Source organism: Epinephelus lanceolatus, chromosome 17, assembly GCF_041903045.1.
Source record: "Epinephelus lanceolatus isolate andai-2023 chromosome 17, ASM4190304v1, whole genome shotgun sequence".
NCBI lineage: Eukaryota > Metazoa > Chordata > Actinopteri > Perciformes > Serranidae > Epinephelus > Epinephelus lanceolatus.
Genome location: NC_135750.1, coordinates 4,296,609 through 4,313,924, shown reverse-complemented (window position 1 = coordinate 4,313,924; position 17,316 = coordinate 4,296,609). Strand labels below are relative to the sequence as shown.

At 41.6% G+C, this 17,316-nt stretch overlaps 1 protein-coding gene across 2 annotated transcripts in view; it reads right to left on the bottom strand.

Annotated features, from left to right (window-relative positions):
• The window catches only part of cdh11 (cadherin 11, type 2, OB-cadherin (osteoblast)), a 140,513-nt gene that overhangs the window by 76,782 nt on the left and 46,415 nt on the right, over positions 1-17,316 (bottom strand). For both annotated transcript variants that reach the window (XM_033643795.2, XM_078176349.1), the window contains exon 2: positions 5,792-5,857. The gene's annotated coding sequence lies outside the window, so the exon portion shown is untranslated. The remainder of the gene's footprint in view (positions 1-5,791; positions 5,858-17,316) is intronic.

Genomic DNA, 17,316 nt, shown 5'->3' with positions numbered 1-17,316 from the left:
GGACGGACTGATGCTCCAAAGATGTCTCAGTATTTTCTGGTGATTCATCCACCCAGCTGTCATCAGCACCAACAGCTAAGCCTGTCAACAGGTACTACAAATTGCATGCCAAAAACGATATTGGCATCGTACGTGATTGCAAACTATGTTTCAACAACACTGTGGTTAAAGTGTGCTAAGGTTTTGGTTTATAACACACGTGGTTACTTTTAGTCAACACACACGTGGTTGGGTTTAGGAACAAAGAACAGGGTTTGGCTTTACAATCATACAGGAGGTGAACACCGGCCTTCGGGGTGAGAGTTGGTGGTTGTTGGATCCATCCACCACCCATCCCTCCTGCCCTACTCGGACTTCTACTGCCTTAAGTTTGGTTGTTGTCCCACCACGTTTCCCCCTGATGCCACTGGGCGCTGTTAAACAACAACTGTGATGGCCAACTGTTTTTTCTTCGTCAATGACGAACGCTGGAAGTCACTGACCAAGCCCTGGTTTGCGACGACTTTGGTGTGAGACCTTCGTGGTGTGCAAGAGTGGACAATGCCAACATTTTTCTTCTGGTGACTAAGCTGGGTAATAACACACAACTTATTCATCACTGCACATCCACAACTACACAACCAATAACACACAAACACAAACTCCAGCCTCCATATCCCAGTAAGATGGCGTTGGATGATGGATGGGGGTGGAAGCAGCGAGGATATGGAAAACAAGCAAAACCTGTAATTGAGTTATGAACAGACCAATCACAACCGAGCAGGTGGTGAGCTTGTCTTTTCAAATGGCTTAATTTATTTTTTTATCTGCCTGCTTATGAACTTCTGACGTTAACATTTATTTACTAGCAGCTTGCAGGAGAAACAACCTCCCAAACTGTCACTGTCGGACCTCTGGATTCACACGGCAGCTGTTTGTGTTTGTGTGAGTGGGTGGGAAAGGGCAGTGTCTTTAAAAGTCTCCACAGGTTTTCCACAGTATTTTATTGATGTGTGCTTTTTTATATCTAGCTCTCAATCAGTCAGACTGCTGGGTAATCAATACTGGTAGAGGGCATTAAAACTCACTCTGTGTGTGTTTGTGTAAATCCCTGGAAAAGGAATCTTCTCCTTCCTAATTCCTGGCCCTTATCTGTCCTCCCAGACACCCATCAGTGTCAGATTTTTGAAGATATATGAGCCTGATAGTTAATGAGTTTTAACAGCATTTTCCTACTTAACACTCAAAGAAGGCTTATCAAGACCAAGTTGCCCCCTCCACTGACCTCATGTGTTAGTACTGTATATGCACAGCTGTACTTTGCATGTTCTGCTTGTTGTGTTAACATTCATTGTTGCAAGTTTGTCATGTTTTGCAAATATCATTAAGGGAATAATTTCTAACTGCCGGTGTAGCGTTAAACAGAACTTTAAGCAGACGACACGATGTAGACTTTTCATTCAAACACATTTTTCTGCCTCCTCACTATAACTGTCGCCGGAGGCATTGTGTTTTTGGTTTGTCTGTCCGTGCGTCCTATATGAAGAACGCATTCAGGGAATTCCTTCAAATTTGGCACAAATGTCCACTTTAACCTTGGATCTATCTCATTCTTGTGAGCATGATATCTCAAGAACACCTTGAGGAAATGTCTTCAGATTTGGCACAAACATTGACTTGGACTCAAAGACAAACTGATTAGATTTTCGTGGTCAAGGTCAATATGACATTGGATCCATCTCATTCTTGTGAACGTGATATCTCGAACGCTTTAAAGGAACTACTTCAGACTTGGCACAAAGGTTGAGTTGGACTCAAGGATGAACAAATTAGAGTTTGTTTGTCAAGGGTCAAAGGTCAAGGTCACTGTTACCTTGCATTCATCTCATTCTTGTGAACACGATAGTTCAAATTTGGCACAAATGTTCACTCGGACTCAAGAATAAACTATTGGATTTTGATGGTCAAAGGTCAAGGTCCATGTGACCCTGCATTTGCATCATTCTGGTGAAGGCAATGTCTCAAGAACACCTTACTTGACACAAACGTCCACTTGGACTGAAGAATAAAATGATTACAATTTTGTGGTCGAAGGTCAAATGTCAAAGTCAGTGTGACCTTTCAAAAAAAAAAAAAAATGTTATAACTCAAGAACTCATACACTTATAACACAAATTTACTCAAAAGGATAAAATGATGAACTGGTGACATTTTATATTGAAAAGATCAAAGGTCAACTTGACTATGACATCATAATATTCTACATAAAACACTTTTCTAGCAACGTCAAATCTCAGGAACAGAAACTGTGCTGATTGTATGGATCTTCTGTGTGTGAAGCGTCCATGTTTTCACAGACGTGGATGTAAACTGTCAAAGAAACTTGACTGGTCCGCAGAGGGATACAACTGAGAAAAGATGCTCCTGGTATCTACATCCTTGATGGTTCACCATGCATCTGCCATCACAGCTTGGTCTCTCAAATTGATATTTTCCTCATTCTTACACAGTCAACACATTTATTATACATTATTTAATGAAGTCACATCCACTGCCAGATTCCAGTGTGCTCCACACTTGGAACAAGTATCCACAAATGCACAAGTGATGAGGCACAGATGCTGAGAGGAGCAATCATGACCTGATTGACCCACTTTTTGCGGCACAAGTGTCTTATACACAGCAGATCAGATCATTAGCAGATCAGAAAACAGGCCTTTTGAGTTTTTATGTTTGTTGGTATAAACCTTTGGCAGCAGCACACTGCGGTTCCAGGGGAATTCTCACTTCAAAATCTCATTTTGGAATCGTTACACTGCAGCTACACTTAATCTGCAATGATGCTGCTGTAAGCATTACATTTGCTGGAGTTAATGCATGCAAAATCAGCAAGCAAGTCAAATAAATGCACTGGATACATGATCAGCATGCAGACAAAGCCAAAGCAGTAATGTACTGTAGCAGCAACACAGCTTTCAATGTGAAACTCTTGACATTTTGCCATAAATACCGTGGTGACCAGCATGGAAACTGGTGTGTGGAGAATTGTGCAGCTAAAGTTTGCAGTTCTGCCACCAGACAAAAGTGATTTTACCGAGCTTCAAGGCATTAGTTGAGGCAGAAATCTGTGGTGAACTGCCTGTAAGCTGAAATAGAGCGCAATTTAGAAACTATCTCCCCATATCATGAAAACACAACAAGCGGAGAGAGAGAATGGATGCTTGTGCTAATATCCTCCTGCTGTCTCTCTGTGTGAAACTGCTATAGACTGAAATTACTGAGAAATGTGGCCCAGGGCTGCCACATGCATGCACGTACAGCCACACAAACACACACAGAACAATAAATCTGTTGCTTCCTTTCAGCAGCAGAGGAGAAGGCACTAATCGGAGAGAGAGGAGGGGGTGATGTGACCTGAGACTGGTTCAGATAAGCACTTTTGTTCCGTCTCTACCTCTTTTTCTACAAATCTAAGGACACGCACACACACAGAAACTCTTTGTCAGTTTGCCTGCCGCCGAGTTGTCACGGTGACAGAGGAGGTCATCTGGATGAATGCATGCTATTATGGGATATGTGCTCAGATCTTGGCTTGGAGGTCAAAAGGTTAAACATCCAATCAGCATGCGGTGTAGCTAAACCTTTGAAACCAAGAATCCTAATAAGTTACAGGCGGAATCAATAGATGTCGATGAGGACACATTTCATAAGAATAATCCAGATGGAGGAAGAGCTTAAGTCTTCATTTATGTCTGACTGATATGAGTTTTTAAAGGACAGCATTTAAGCCTCCAATAACTGATACTTTTTCTGCGTTCAGTCGCTATAAATGTGATCATTCTTGTCACTTAATACAGTCGGTGTTTCCCCAACAGCTGATTTTCCCATTGGCTGATGTCTGTTTTTTAATAACAGTTGAACTGTGGCCAAAGAGGAAAACCAACAACACATTGATCTAACATTCATTCCAACAGATGAAACACACAGTAAACTGCCAGTGCAAGTCACATTACAGTATGCTTATACATAAGAAATGCATCAACAAAATCAATGTGTGTGCACACACAGAATCACGAGTAGCGCACTGATACTTGGTCATTTAAATTGCTTATATTAGTATTGTCAATCATTATATTCCATTTTTCATTTGAAGTGCTTAAACTAAACCAATCGCCAGAAAAAAAAACAAAGGTGGCATCGTACATTTCTGCAAATCATAGGTATGTTACACTTGCAGAGTTTCACAGCAGTCCTAATACTTCACAGTAGGTTTAGTCTATAAAAACACTTGGTTATGATCATATACCCAGATTTGTGGACACAAGTCTCACTGGAAAAGCAGCAATGTCTCGGTAAAAACCAACAGCTTTTCGTGGCACAAGCTGCTCAAAATCACACACCTCTGAGGGCTGAAACAACCTCTTCACTTTCCTAAGTAATCAAATATTGCCCCTTTGTCTTTGATATATCCGTCAGAAACTGACGGATATATCAAGGGGCCTGATATATTAAGGGGCCTGAAAGTCCTCATAGGGTGTGAGGGGTGGTGGATGAGTCCAACAACATTGGACTTTCAGTGAGGAGCTTGGTGTTTGCTTCCCAAATAAATGTTGAGTCAGACCATGATGTTTTTTCAAAACCTAACCAAATTATGTTTTTTTCACAGGGAAATATGTGCTTTACAGGGCTGTAAGTTTATTTAAAAAAAAGTCACAATGCATGTAAGGAGCATAAATTGACGCAGCGTCTTGAACGTCAACAACAAACGCAGCCAGGATACCTAGTGCATCACATGGGAAAGTTTGGAGTGTGAATGTGTTGGTGACACATCATCCACCATCCCGTCCACCACTAGATTACAAAGTCAGCTCATATACAATGTCAAAATTTGATATGTATTAAATGTGCAAATGCAAGTTATCCATTGTTTACAGAAACACACATTGCCAACATTTACTTCTGGCGACTGGGCTGCGTGAACATATCAGTGCAATAATCTACTCGTCTGTCGTCTTCCACACCCAAACAGCTCTTTCAGACCTAAATATTCAAAGATTTGTTTTTCCCCGTGCTTTCTGTCTGACCCACTGTCTCCGACTCTTCCAACCTATTAGTCTTTCTCCAGTTTCCAGCCTGCAGTTGAAGGATGAGAATGTGCTGTTCTGAAATCGGCTCGTCAGCCTGCCAGCCACTGATAAGCACACTCAGGATTGATTAGATCTGCCTTTAATCTATTCAACTTTTCCAGGCGAATGAAAAAAAAAAAATGCTTAGTATGGGAGATGCGAGGTGCACGATACGGTGACTTTGGGAACACGTGCCCAGAGGGCAAATGCATTGTAAGCCGCATTTTCAGGCATTAGATCATATTAAGTATGCACTTTTACAAGTCCTCTTTAACAAGCTGCTGTAGGCAAATACAAGCTAAACAATTCAGAATAATTTTCTATTAACCATGAAGGACAAAGGTCTTCATTGAGAGAGACGGCAACAGGAAAAGGTCTTCAGGAAAAAAAAAAAAAAAAAAGAAAGCAAAAGAAAGAACAAACAAACAGAGAAATATAATGAAGGAATGAAGCATAAAATCCCAAATGAAAAAATTAGAGATAACACTGTGTGTGCTTTCAGCCATCACTCTCACTTGCTCTCTATATCTCTGAAAGAGAGGGAGCCAGTTAAACAGAATGCTAAACAGGCAAGAGGGGCCTGATGTGTCAAAGCCAATCCACAGGCCTTTTGATTTCACACACACACACACATGCACGCACGCACGCGCACACAGCACAAGAAGAAAAAAAATAGCTGAACGCACCTTTAGCTCATTACTGGTGTCGGATACGTTGAGGGTTTTCTCCTCTGCACGGCGACACAGATCTGCCTGAGAGAAAGAGGAGAGGGCGAATTTAGATTAATCACATGCAAGAAGTATCATTCATTGAGGAGGAAAGGGTTCAAAGACATTGTATATTATAGGATTATGATTATATACATGTTAACTGAATGTTCTGTATTTCTCATGTTGTGTGTGTAGTGATGCAGGGACAGTAAGAGGAGAGATGCGCGGCTTGTTTATGTCAGAATATTTATGAGAAGGACAAAAATGAAAGTAAATGAATCATAAACAAATACGAAGCGAGGGCGTGTAGATGTAAACTAAGCTTTCTGAGAAAGCTTAAGATATGCATATGCAAATTTAAACATTAGCAACTTAACAAACAAACCTCTTTTAACCCCCCGATGCTTGTGAAGCTGTCAGATACTCTTTCTAATCCTCCTTTCTTTGGCTTCCTACAATAAATATCGGAGTTTGAAAAAATGCTTCCAAGCCATTAAAGAACTACGTCAACAAAGAGAGCAGCAGGCTGACAGCGCTCCAGCAGAGATACTGTAGAGATTTGGCATTTTCAAATAGTATTCACATTGCCCTCCCGAATTTATTGCATTCCACTCTCTCGTATCAAAACAACCGCACTGTAGTAAAGCATGACTGGAGCGAGTAAAATATAAATAAAAGATATTTAATTCATGTGTTGACTTAGCCGGCGCTGCTCTACATTCACCGAGCCACTTCCTGGATGTACAGTGCACCAGCCTGCAGCTACTTTCTGCTTGTTAAGACTTTCACCATACAGCCTGATGTGAGAGCTCAGAGTGTCCTAACATTATATATACAAACTCAAAACTCAGCTTTTGCTGTTGTTGTCCTGATTCATTACAGTTTACATCACACCCTGTCAACTCTTCGATTGGCCAGAGGGTGTCTTCAAAAATTGCACATCTGAACCAGAGCTGTCGAACCTGTGGTTTTGATAAACTGGGTCCAACTTCTGCATTTCATTTTCATGTGCACACTTTGGGTTAAAGCATAACATATGAAAGTTGCTACAGATGTTAAATGTTAATGTGAGGCATCGGTTTCAGCATTAAGAACATCATTGGTGTCATGTCAACTTTTCATTTAATATCATCATAAAAAGACCAGAATTCAAAAAGATTTTAAGACCAGTAATAGCCGTTTTCCACCAAAATTAGTGCATATAAGCAGGTTTTAACCTCTCTAACTCCGCCAGGACGCCGACCTCCTCGCTCCCCCCTCCTCTGTTAAATGGTATCTCCCAGGCGCACTATGTCATCAAACCTTGTGATGTTTGGTATTGCCGGATTCAGGAAGCTCTCGACTTTTAAAAAATAACATCGTTTTTCTTGTATTTATTATGTATTTCGCACCAGAGCAGCCTAAACACACAAAGTCCAAAATTGCGATGAGTGGTGACAAGTCATGTCATGTTGTTTTTCAACGGGAAAAGTTAAAGGATTACTCGCGACCTTATGTGGAGCCGTCAGTGGGCGCTTAGCTGTTTTATAAAAGGTAAGAGTCTCACTCCTACCACTATTTTTGGCTGAGATACACCGTCTAGAAAGTGGGATCCTAACTTTCACGTTTCATATGGCTTTATTTGGTGATATTTTATGGTGTTTCTGTGTCATAAACAACATCAGCTATCATAATCACACCTGATTTCAAAAAGGTACAATGTTTGAAGCTGGCTGAGTGTTGTTTGATCACTGACAGTAATGTTTTGAAGCCGAGTGACCAACTTGTCATTTGGAGCTCCGCCTGGATCTTTTCATGGTAAAAACACTGTAGAATGGTCATACTTTGAGCAACCTTCTTCAAATTTGAAACAAATGTTCATTGATAGTGTGTCTACAGCCCCACAGTGTCATTTACCTGCTCAGATGAAGCCACAGACAGTTATTCATCCTGAAAATCATTTTTTATTTTATTTTAGGCAAAATCTTCATTTTTTTTTTTACTAACTTCAGAGGCCCATTACTCTGTCTCTGTATCACCTAGAGTGCCTCTGATCTCAAGCATGCATGTAGTCAGAGCGGTTCAGAAGCTACAGTCATTTTAATTTGGGTATGTCATTTTAGGCGTTTTTGCTACAAAATGGGGGTGGAGTACATTAAACACAGGTAAACCTGCTAATAAGACGGGTGGCTCTCTCTCGATCCACTTCTATTCTCTGTCTGTGGTGTTGGCAGGCATACAAAAATGTGGTACAACAATCTGTAGTTGCAGCAACAGTCCCAGAGCCAGCAAAAATCCACCCGATGACACATCAGAGCTGGGAGGTTTGGGCGCTGGCAACATGGAGGGGAGTTTAGCACAGTTTATTTACACATACGAACCACACTGTTATGACACACAGCTGGTTGAAAGTCAGCAAAGTATCTCCTTAACTCACTGTGGTGGGATGAATCTTCTAGACTATAAACAAACTTTCAAAAAAGGCTTTGAACCTTTTCCTTCAGTGATCGTATAACACGATATCGTGCAGTCCAAGAAAATGTCAGACATTTGTTCTTTTCTTCCACCTCATGCATTATTTTCATATATCAGGACATCTAATGTGTTCCTGCTTACATGCTGCACACTTACATTTGAAGTGGCACTTCAAAGATGAGCAGAGGTGATGTGTGCTCAAGGACGCTTCAACATGCAGCTGAGACACTTTGTTTATCAGACTGTCTGTAACCCAAAGCCAAGCGGCTCAATCTCAGCTTTAAATAGCCAGTTACTGTTATATAATGGTGACTGATGGTGTGAAAACACAACTGATGTCTGGGTCAGGGTCCAAAGATGGGACGATAGAAGATTAGAATTGGTCAGGTTTGTAAAGGAGGCAGCTGCCTTTATGTTTCCATTGCATTCCCAGTTCACCTGAGCTGTTACCTGAAATGAACAGGACATGCTCTTGCCTCCATCAGTAACTACCAGTGAGAAGCCCCCAAGCAAGCCACTTAACCCTGGCCTGTCCCGGTGGAGCAGCTCAGGGCCTGTGCTGGTGCTCAGTGGTTGTACAGTGCAGCTCCCCTGCGTGAGTGTGAAGCGGGGCGTTCACTGAAAATGAAAATTTGTGATTCGTACAAAATTCAGTGGGTGAATAAGGGTGGAAAAAAAACAGAAGGAAGCAGTCTGGCAAGATGAGATTTTTCTAAAAGTTCCCTTCCATCTAGCAATTATGTGGGTGTGACGGTGCATGAGTGAAGAGATGAGGAAAAATACTGCGCGGAAGATATTTTATAACGTCGTAATGGCTAAATATCAAAAGGCCAAAAACTGCCTTTATCCTCTGTGCCACATTTCTTTTATCCATGTCTTTATAAATGTGCAGCGAGAGATCACACAGCTCTGAGGACCGAGACGCTGCAATAATTAACCTCCCCTCCATTTTTAGCAGGAACTAAAGATCAGCACCAGTAGCTTTAACGAAACAGGCTTTTGTAGGAAATTTAATGTGTCTGTTTTATGTTCCTTTTTTCCCCACACCAACAACCAGAACAGAAAGACGATTTTTACATTTCTCCAACATTTAGACATTAAGTCAGTGCCTTGAAAAGTGCAGCTTTCATCTCCGACATAGATGAAAGCAGTTCATAATATGACTCCAGATATGCACATGGTGAATTAATATCTCATCTGTTGTGTTTAATTTGCTTCAACCCACGTTTTTCTTGGGGAAATTATGTTTGTAGACATTTTATTCTGTTCTGTGCAAATGTTGTGAACAGACTGGAACAATTTTAATAAGTTGCTCAAACACTTAAAAACATAATTTCTGCTCATATATAAATCAAGAAGGAAGTCACAGTGTTTCCTTCGGTACTCCGACGCACTGGCGATAGCTGTGGCCGGAGGCGTTATGTTGTCCTGTTGTGCATCTGTGCTATGCTTATGAACGCCATATATCAAGAACGCCATGAGGAAATTGTGCCCTTGGACTCAAGAATGAACTGACTAAATTTTGGAGGTCAAAGGTCAAGATCCATGTTACCTTGTCTGTCTCATTCTTGTGAACATGACACCTCAAGAATACCTTGGGGGAACTTCTTCAAATTTGGCACAAACGGTCACTTTGACTCATTGATGAACTGATTGGATTTTGGTGGTCAACGGTCAAGGTCAATGTGACCTTGAATCGGTCTCAAATGAACACGACATCTCAAGAATACCTTAAAGAAATGTCTTTACATTTGACACAAACATTCACTGGGACTGAAGGAAAAACTGACTAGACTTGTGTGGTCAAAGTTCAGAGGTCAAGGTCAGTGTGACCTCACAAAACATGCATTAACCCTAACCCTGTTTTTGGCCACAGCTCAATAATTCACATGCTACTTATGACAAAACTCAATGCAAATGTCGAACGAGATAAAATAATGAAGTGATGTCATTGTTTTTCCAAAAGGCCAAAGGTCAACTTCACTGTGACATCATAACTTTTTGCATAAAACACTTTTCTGGCCATTGTTCAGTGTCATATCCCAGGAACAGAAGGTGCAACATGATCTCGCTCTGACCTCTTCACATAACGACGTTTGGTCATGGACTTCCACGTCGACATGTGACGTGCAAGGTACGTCTCGGTGTATTAAAAATCTTAAGAAGAAGAATAAGTATTAAGTTGTTTGCATTGTAAGCAAGTGACAGCAGCAGTGGGATGAAATTTACAACCCCATCAGTATCATGGGCATAACTCTGAGTGCCACAAACACCTTCATCATCAGTGGAGCATTATATCAGATCATTATTATTCAGTGTTGGTAATATCCCTCCTGTATAACACCAATCATCATCATCATGCTATCATTATTATCATGTAGCAGATCAGCCTGTTTTGTATGCAGGGAACACTGACTCTGCTCACCTTGTTAAAGAAGAAGAAATAGATTCTTATCAGATTACGTGAAGCAGCACGTGCTGACGCAGCACACGTGGGTTTATAGCAACAGTACGTTACTACACAGAGGCATGCTTTTTGAAGCCCTGCGCTAATCATTATTGTGTGATATCGGCAATGTCGCTGTGGAACTATACCAATCACTATTGTGCTATTGTTATTATCATTCTGCAGCTAAATCTGCCTGCTTTGTATGCAGAGACGACTGAGCGCATTCCAACCAGAAAATGACAGCTCATTATGAGAGGGAAAATGGATTTCACCATGTTGTGGTGTTGCAAGAGACCCTGAGACAATACTGTCAATACTATAAAGCGCTGTTTGAATTGGTTCTTGTGTGAAATGTGCATTGCATGAATAAAGGCCTATTGATCGGCAGTCCACTGCAAACGACTCTGTCGCGCACACGCTTGGGCGCTTGCACACAGGCTTTCAGGAAGTGATGATATTTTGTATTGATTTATTTTGATGAATTGCACTCATATCTGAAGAGTGATTTTATTTACATGGTGAGAACCCTCGGATCTCGTGTTGTGTTTCAGCAATAAATAACAATCAAGATAAAAACATTTGAAAGACGTTATGATGTATGACTACACTCCAACAGAGGACCGGCCGTACAGATTGTTGTTCTGGCTGCAGTGTGTGTCCCTAATAGGACTGCTGCGTGTGTCAGACTATCATATCATGTGGATCTATACATCCAAAGCACTGCACACCCCTGCTATTGTCCTCCATTATTCTGCACAACAAGCATTCAGTGGCAAAACACCAGCACTTAGCCCTCAGCTTGTTGTATTAGTTCTGTTCTCTTCTGCTCAGCAAAAGACTAAAAGCAGGTATGAAATGATATTTGGCTGCAGCTGCAGGAGCAAGGTCATTTAAGGATACAGACTGCCATCATCTCTCAGCTTAGCTACCCATCACTGCAGAAAATAATCACATTTTCTTTTATTTTTTTAATATTTCTGGACCAGTCTGCAAATTTTGTAGGCAAGCCGACCTGCTCAAACACACACATGCACACACAGACACGATATTTGCACACACATTTCATGTACACATGCAAATAGACAGCTTGAAATGCAGCCATTAGTGTTGCATCTGTCATTAGCTAAAAGGCCCGAAGCTGGAGTGAGACCAGAATAATTATTCTGATTATAGTCCTCTAGCTGAGCTCTATCCAAACACATTACACTCTCTCAGATTAAAATCTGGTGTTTCATCTAGTTTCTAAATCAAGATGCTGGGATTTATTCCATGATAGCAGCCAATTGGAATCTCAACACTGAAAACAAAAGCTGGAGGAAAGCCTAACGTTATTCAGTTGTTTAAAGGAAAACACCAAATTTTAATAGTTTGTCTGGACCAGAGACGAACACTGAAGCTTTTTCTTTCCTCCTCATACAGGTACTGCTCTCTGGCTTTATAGGGCAGTATAGCAGTTGACCTTTACATGAGGGAAGTTGGCAGCATCCTTGAAGTCAGTCCTGACCCTGAGTTTAAGAAGCTTTTTGACCTCTGCTGACCTTTTTGAAAGTAATGGATGTTTTTTGCAGTCTGGCCGCGAGAAGGAAATGTTGATAATGTACATTTATGACTCATTTTTTTATGCATCATATCAGTGTTCCGAAAGTGGCGTTGTATATGAGCTTACGTTGCCATTGGGCGGTGGTGGTGAACTTGGCGAGATGCCTGCCAAGCTGCAGACCACTGTTAAAGACCAGCAATCATCAACAAAAAAAAATAAAATTAAGCAAGTTATTGCTGTGTTTCAAGCAGCTGTCTAGGCACCAAATGTGGCTGTTTTCTAATGTCCCGCTGCTATTTTTCCAGAGGTTGAGGTTGTACCGACACCTCACTGTGTTAGCATTCAGGAAAGTGTCCCCTAAATTGGGTATTTTAAGCCAAAACGTAATCTTTTCCAACTGTAACCAAGTGTTTTTTGTGGCTAAGCTAACTATGTTAACGGCATCACTGTTGAAAAGTCTCCGCTATACAATAGCATGCAAATGAAATAGAATTGTGGTTTGCTAAAAAGGTACATAGACAAGTTTTTCTGCTGATTTGGTTGGTTTTTGGGAAGCATTTGTCATCTAGGATTGTCCTAAAAAAAACCTCTCCAGCACAAAGGTCTGTTTCCATATAGTACTTGTTTTTTTTCCCAGCATCAGCTGTTCCCAATAAGGAGAAGACATATGCGTTTATATGTGGCCACCCTGAGGCTGCTTCTGCCGCTTCAAGTTGAAAATCTCGGAACTTTTCAGAAAGGTGCCGGTGTCGTCACTACCGCTACTTTAGCTACTGTCTATCTGAGCTGTATGAAACAATAACAGTAAAGACAGAAAAGCCCATGTGGAAACAGATCGGCTGGACACTGAATGCTGCTTTTAAGTGTTGTGCTTATTCACCGTAGCTACCTAGCCAATGTTAATGTCAAGGTATTGATGTCATAGCATTTCATGGGGTTCATCCAACATCCCTCCGATCTCGATCACTTGACCTGGAAATCGATCAAGACCCTCCATCTTGTAGGACGTCCCGATTCACTAAATGTGTTCAGAGCAGTCAAGGAGGCGTTCAGAGGAAAGGGAAGCGAGGATACACGAGTGCAGCCTTTGCAAAAGTCTTTTATTGACTGAAACACCCCCCTAATTGGATATCAGTTATTGATTTGACAGCGCAGCGCTGATCAGGCTGATCCTATCACAACTTCATTGGAGTTTTATACCAGAGGGAAGACAGATAAGAGATGAAAACGAAGTTTATCACTCCCACTCACTTTCTATTTCATTCTAATCCACCACCATCTAGTTTCTGTCAGCAAGAAACACTTTAACATGAGTCCATTCAGTGACACGTGAGGCTGATCATTCACAGCACAAACACAACACAGACACAAACTCCAGTAAACGTTTCTATAGCTGGTAATAAAGCCTACTGATGGCTGATCCAGCTGTAAGCAGCTGCCACCGTCATCAGAAATGGACATTGTTTCACCTGACGCCTCACAAGAAAAGACGTCTCATTTCTCTGAAGGCATATTTCCTTGTGTCGTCTCTCCTCACATATCATCTTCGAATGTTTCCCCTGTGTCTTACGACGGCGGAGCGAAGATGCAAGTGTGCAAATGTGGATGCGAGATCAGGTATTGAGATGAACCCATGGTCATCAAAAAAGCAGCAGGGAGCACTTTTCTTTATGAAGTGCTGGGACGAAGCGCTCCCCGGCGCCCTGCCACCTCTTTCCTGCCATATGGACACACACCCTGACTGACCACAGCAGTTGAATATACAACATCTGATGCATGACTGTTGAAAACGACCCCTTTAAAGTTTAAAATGAGATGTGTCTTTTTGTGTGTGTGTGGCTCAGATGAATGGTGACTGCTGTGAAACCATGTGCTACAAAAATCAAATTTATAAGCCGTATGTTTGATAGCCAGCCGCTTAAAACACCCATGATATGTGATCATGATATCTCATGTCACAGAAGGAGTGTTTATGTAAGAAAGTGATTATACGCATGAGTGTGAGAGTGAATATGGGCCGGTAACTGTGAGCATGTGTTCATGAGTTTGATGCTCTCTGTACCACTGCGGTGAAATGATGCAAGCAGAATGTGATAGCGGCTTTGAGGATCAGCACAGTGGGCGCAGCTGGCAGCCGCACACACACACACTCGCACACACACACGCACACATATTGGCTGGCAGGGACTGGTGGATCCCAGCTGTGTCAGTATTATCCATGCGCCAGTATGCATTCACAGGTGCATGGGCACATAGACAAACACACACAGGCACATTTCATTGTATGAGTATATACAGGCTGCTCAGGTGTTACCATGTACCGGTCCATGCACATGCACACACGCCTTGCTTAAGTTTCCCTCCATGAGGCGGAGTCAGGTTGGCATGCTTTGTGGAAAGAAGTGGCAACTTCAGCGTGAGCCAAGCGATGGGTCAGCAATTTATTAGACCTGTCTAAATTTGGCAGTGGTCTGTAAAATGACAGTTTTCACCATGTGACTCTTCTTTATCTGCACTCTTTTAACTTATTTTTGGTGCACAGTTCCTTTCATATATTTTATCTGTAGGCAAGCATCCTCCTCCTCCTCCTCCTCCTCCTCCTCCTCCTCCTCCTCTCACCTCCTTTCTGACTCATTGCTGAGTCTAAAATAAAATGCTACTCAGGAGATGCAGGTGCAAGTGGCGGGCAGTTATTTTACAGGGGATTGGCTGGTAACTATAGGCCTTTTTTCCATTTTATTTTTTTTATCTTTGAGCTCAGACGTCCTGCTCCCACAATAGTGCTACTCCTACAACACTTGCTCTAGACAGCCGAGTGTTTTTCCACTTCCTCATCTGAAAATATAAGCCAAGCTTCTGTCAGATGCTCTGAAATAGCTCCATGTGGTTAGATAAGCCTGAGAGATAGAAGTCAGTATGATTTTTTTCCCCTCCATCTCAAGCGGCTGGCAATAACTTTCTGTCTACCCTTGAAAACTTATACATACTGAAATAGACACATTGCAATCATGGAAAGACAAATAACTGTGTGACGTACACCTTCTTTAAGCCCGTGGCCGCAGTCCAGTGACGTGCATACAGCCTTGAAGTTTATATTTGAGGAAAGAAACGAATATTCCCCCACACTTTTTTTTCCGTCCACCAGGCAGTGTGCAATACTGAAAAATCAAAGCCAAGCAAGTGCTGATAGTGCTGCTGATGACTTCCTTTTGTTTTTCCAAATCAAACTAAGATTAGGTATGAGGATTGTTTGTTGTGTCTGAACAACAACGTCTAACAATCTACAGATTTTCAATATTCCTTGATTACTATTCCTTGATTGTCAGAATCGATTGACTCAATCTGCAAACACTGAATCAATCAATCAGTCTATTAATTGTAAGCACGAAAAGATACTATTGAGGAATGCAAACACACATAAAGTCCAGTGGATATTTAAATGTACTTTTAACTGTTGAAGTAAGCTACAGTCACTTGAAAGCACTCGGCACTATTGCTAAATCTGCAGAAATGTGAACAGCAGGCGTGGGTGTAAGGTCGCCGGCTGACATGTTGTTGCTGTCTGCCTTTTAAAGCGGAGTTTGATCTGAACAGCCGTGACTAGCTGGAAGAGTTTGAACTTTTGTGTTACTCCCCTGTCCTTCTCAGGCACTGATGTGAACCAGTGATAAGTTCTGATGAAACAGTTCGTACTGCAAGAGTCATCAGAGCAAACCATGAGGCCCAAATATAACATGCTTGAACACTTTCATCCAAGGTTTTATGACCATAAATGCATGAAGTATATTGTTAGCATAGGTTGCTACAGACATCTGCAAACTGCTAATCCGCTGCTCTGCCAACATGGTGACACATGCTGCCTTTGCATTTTTACGCAGAACCAAACATCAGCATGATCACGCTGCTCCAGCGTGTCAGTTTAGACAGCATGGCGGTATCATGAAATCAAAAGAGGCAAGACATGTAACACAACAGCGCTGTCCTCTAGTGTGACAGAACATGTGTCAGCTGCACTTTATAAACAATAACAATAGCATAACATGGCAATAACAATCATTTACTGTCTCTGTCATATGCAGCTGATCTCATCTTCTGCTCAGAGGGTAAGAAAGTCCTGGACCTCATTGTTTTTCCAGGGTGAAAACATTTTCAGCCACTGTTTTTCTTCTTTGAGTTAGCTGCTAACAGCTACTTTTAAAATCTCTGGTGGTGGGTCGCACTTATAATACATCATCCAAACGTCAAAACACCAGCTGGCCTGTTTATACACTCGTCGTTTCAGCTGTCACTACCTCCGATGCTGGCTTAAAGGTGAGACAACTCTGCAGAAGGGACTTTAGTTGATAATGTGTCATTGAAAGTCCAGCCGGATGCTTTTGATATGATTTCAGTCAGTATGTTTACACACACAGTTAAGTTGAGCTATGGTTACAGCTCGATCAGGCCATTTAATTAGACTCCTGTCCTTGTCCCAGTATATAAGCACAAGAGGGGAAGTGATTGATTGAGCAAAGTATGTCCGACTTCGCCATGATCGGTGGCGATATGCTCTCTTTTGACTTATTTGTATTGGACCTTTGTGACTGTATACATGCAGGAGTAATTTGACTCCCAACTGCATTATCTGGAAGTGTTAGTCTGACTTTGAGAAATTTGTAGGATTTCAGTTGGACTGACACGTATACATGTATTTTAAAAGTCTGGCTTCGTCGGACTAACACCATAAATAGATTTCTCTGAGGTCATGTAAACGTACTGACTGTCCAGACTTTGCAGTGACATCTTCAGGCCACAGGACTCAGGGAACTATTTAAAAGCAACATACTGTAGATGAGCAACTTGACTGTGAGCCATCAGTATTGTCCTTTGGTGATGCTATTGTAAATTGCAGCTCATTATATTTTCCACATTGATTTCTTCTTCTGTCCCTGGAGAAGGAGATGCTGCTCATTTACAAAAAGCTGCTCATGTTTTAAAACCGGACTCGTAATTTAAAACTCTCAAGTCTTCACCCTCGGCGTTCCCACGGCCACAGACTTCTTTATTGCTTTAAGGTGA